The sequence below is a fragment of the Limulus polyphemus genome, unplaced genomic scaffold, assembly GCF_000517525.1.
Source record: "Limulus polyphemus unplaced genomic scaffold, Limulus_polyphemus-2.1.2 Scaffold182, whole genome shotgun sequence".
Lineage (NCBI taxonomy): Eukaryota > Metazoa > Arthropoda > Merostomata > Xiphosura > Limulidae > Limulus > Limulus polyphemus.
In genome coordinates this window covers 14,051-18,475 of record NW_013665792.1, presented here as the reverse complement: position 1 = coordinate 18,475, position 4,425 = coordinate 14,051, and positions in this window count along the sequence as shown.

The following is a 4,425-nucleotide window of genomic DNA, read 5'->3' as shown; positions in this document are numbered from 1 at the left end:
GATTTCAGTATGAAACTTTACTTACCTAAAAAAGGAACGATCAATTTTAATGGGTATTTATCAACAGTGTATGTTTTGTGAGGGGAGCTCAAATTTGTGAGAAAGGAACTTGCATGTTAGGGCTTGAATAAAATGCATATGTATAGATATATATAAAGAAAATTGTAAGATAAGTAAATATTGGTCAATTGTGACTCTAAATCATTTATTTTGTGTTCAGGAATTTGTAAAATCTGTACATACAGTTAAATATTTTGTGTCATTTTGTTATATTTTTGTTCTCAGAGTTTATTTTGTATTAGTGATTTTGCAGTTTTATGTGCTATTAATTTGTGTTCCTTTTTTCTTTTTCAAAGTAAGTTTCGTGTTTTATACGCTTGCTATGATTTGCCTATGTTTTCTTTATCAACGATTTTGTTTTATAATCTCGATTTGTTTCATTTTTAATGAAGAACTTTGGATTTTCAATGTAATGTAGAGGACATTTTATTTTGTAATTTTCGTATTAGGTCGTGATTTTGTATTAAACCTAGATTCCTTTTTTGTTTACTTTTCACTTTTAATTTTGACTTGTATCTTTATGCTAATATGTGATATTCAGTTTGGCATAATTTGATTTTAAGTTTTTGATCTGTAATATTGTGTTGTGTAATGTTACATTTTTTGTCTTTGTCTTATCTGCGTATGTTATCAGGTGTTTAGAGGAGCGATAAGAAAGATACTCTGATTGCTTGATCTATCCATGGATTTAATTAATTGTTTTTTAAATTTATTTTAACCCATGGTGGCTGGGATTACCTGAACATAAAGAGGAATGTTTTGATATGCAGGGATATCATGCGTTTTCATCCCCCTTGGTTATATTTATTTTCAAAATTATCATACATGTAGTTGTATGTGGTTGCACCACAGAACATCAGTCACAAAAGTCACTAAGTTTTATGCACAATATACTTATTGTCCTGAGTCATTTACTTATGATATCACGTGAAATATGTCTGTAAGATTCAACTAACTATATAGAAGTGGACAGTGATATTTTCCCCTAGGAAGTCAGATAATTACCAATAGTAACATGGGTAGTTCTTATGCCTGAGAAGAATAGCACTATTATTTTGAGTATATAATGATGTTTATTCTTGGTCTGGAATAGTTATAGTAACATTTTTTGGAGTTCTTATAGTTATGATAGAAGTTCTAACAGATCTTATAGACCTTCATTAAAAGCACTATCTCTCACACACTCACAATTTTTTATCCTTTTGGGCACCTTATGTGGACATGGGCTAAGTGGCCAGGTCAGGTTCCTTTAAGGTTCAAAACTTCAGGTACTACCTTTCCTAATTTTGAACTACTGGAAGTAACAAGCAGCCAGTTAGATAGTGCAAGTAGTTTTCACAAGATACCATATAAACATCTCGCCATTTAAAGTTGCTCTCTGAAAAATAAAATAAAGGTCACCATGCCTTTTCAGTCTCATTAATTTGGTGTTCAACAAACAGTGCTAACTTCGTAATAAGTAGTTTGTGGTTACACTAGGTGGTGCGTTTCATTTTGTCAAGAAATGCCACTTGAATACTTAGAAACCAAATAACTTCACTTCCTATAAATCATTAATCTTGCAATCATGTAACTGGGCATCTGTGTATTCACTCTGAGATGTGATGCAACAGAAGCAACAGAAGTTTTTATTAGATGCACATTGCTTACCTTGTCAATCACCATTGCAGTAAGAAGCTGAATAGCTAAATCTTCATAATTACAGATCAACACTAAGGTTATATCCCAACAGAACAACACTTTGTGCTTGGAGGTATTAAGGCTCCTATTTTAACATATACTCATGCATTCCACTGCTCACCAGTCTAATATTGTTGCATTGGAAGGTTTAAACATGAAAACGCAGCTTATCTGTTGCACAGACAAAACTGACTGATATTTTTTACTGTAGATTCATCCCCAAGATCCCAATACTAGGTGACAATACCTAGATATATTTGGAGATATGCATTTCCATTCTTATCTATCTGATATTCATTCACCAGAATGAATTCGGTATTGACTGGTGAAATTGGTAGTTTCACTCAGAGTATCTAATATGTGGCATGGTCAACTAGTGTCCTGGTAACTCCTGTATCAACTAGGAACTGTGTCTCTCACTTGTGTGCCTTTATTAGCACATACTAAGCGCCACAAATCCCTGAAAGAGCTAGATTGACCACCAAACCTCTTGATGTAAGCTAACTATTGCATTACTCTAGTTGGTGGCCAAACTAGAATACAGCTTTAGATTTAAGGAACTGTATGGCTTAATGGTGACCCCAGCTTCTGCTAGGAAATAGGGAAGAATGAATAGTTTTTCTATAGAGGCAGTTCACTCTAAAGTGACCCATTAGCCCAAAGCATATGTTACAGTTCTCCTTTTGAGAGTAACATCTGGGGGAGGCATCATTGGCTCATATATTATAAAAGGTACAGGAAAGCTCTGATAACTCAATGGTATCCATTAAGGCTGTGACACAACTCTGAGATGTATCAGCATCTGATCTATGATCAGAATAATATAAGCTTGATATAATGGAGGCACTTCAGAAGAGCAGGCTTACTCCTCTCTTTGAACCTGTTTAAAGCTACAACATCGAGCCTAGTATTGTCTCCATTATGATGAGAATGGCTCTAACTCCCAATATATGCACCACTGTCTGTCTCATTTCGTAATGTGACGGATTTATTATTATACATTTATTTTAATATCGATGTTTGCTCAAATTAAATTTATATCTTGATATGTACATAGCTTATATTGTTAAATATGTATTGAGAAATTTCTGCCTATTCTCAAAAGTTGTAGAAGATTCTCGGGTGATAGAATCAACAATATATATGTATGTACATAAACGCCAGTGTTAGCGTCAGTATTGTTACATAAAACTGAAATTTCGAGAAACTCTCCACATGCCTATAAATATGACCAACGCAACGCGACAAAAAACTGTATATACTATTGGTTTGCTATAGTTGGTATACAGTTGTTGATTGATTGTTTTTAATTAAGCACAAAGCTACACAAGGGCTATCTGTGCTCTGCCCACCACGGGTATCGAAACCCGGATTCTAGCGTTGTAAGTCCGCAGACATACCGCTGTGCCACTGGGGGGCTAGTTGGTATACAATAAACCTCGGAAGCTATAATTGTGATTAACGCTTATTAATCGGAAAACTTCAGATATTTGACCAGGAACATCTATATATTTCAAACACTATAAACCATTCAACTTCAGTGGATTCACATTGGACATAAGTACTTTTACGAAAACATTACTTAACTTCATCAGTGGAAAAAATCGGCGAAGAATACAGAGCTAGCTAGCTCTCTATTAAATGAATTGTACCTACGTCCACTCGAAATTACTCGCTCATCGTGAACCCTCGATAAGACATCAAGGAAGTTCCAGACTAGAAAGAAGACATTATATTGCTTGTAAGTTTGTGGAACTTTTGTATATAAATCATTGTTTGTGTTAGCTGTTTGTAATAACCATTATTGTCAATTGTATTGTTGTTTATATATTAAAACGTATTTGCATTAAAAAAAGAAAACTGTGTGTATCAATCTTGTTGGCAAATATCATAAATTGGTTATATATCGGCATTTATTTAACTACTAAATCTAAATTACAATGTAACTCAGTTTTAGGCTATTTGAAATTGTATTACGTATCACCCTGTACATCCTTTTTTCTGTGTGATTGTGACATGAAGCATAAAATGAAAACATAAACACATGTATGTTACAGAACATAAATTATTTTAGGTTACTTTATTAAAAAGGACTTAAAACCCCCATTAATCTTGTATACAAAACACCGTTATAACTGGCCTAACTGTATTTCTTTGATTTGCCAACCGAAGCTGTGCTGATGTGCTTTCAATAGGCGAAACAACAATCCACAGCAGAGGGTACGACCAATAAAAAAAAAACATCAGGCCTGATGTCACATGCTCTCCTTTCTATTTTACCTTTGGTGAAATTGAAAAAAAAATCTGTAACATATATATATATATATATAATCATGAAATTCTTGGTCCGATACATAATGTGAAATAATGATTTAAGCATGAACTCTAACATTGTTCAAATACCTAAATTATTTTTGGTTAGTTTATTCGTGATTGAAAAGGACTTAAAAACCCCATTAATAAACTTAAGATGTCATGAAAAAATTTACTAACTGACAGTTAAGTTCATATAGGTAAAGTACAAATTATTTATAATAATATATTCTCTCAACACAGATAATTAACAAGGAAACATTCACTAAATTAATGAACATTATCTTAATTGATACAGAATTTACTGTGAAATGTTTAAGAAAATGTATTTATCTAATAGTTTGTTTGTTTTTTGAATTTCGCGCAAAGCTA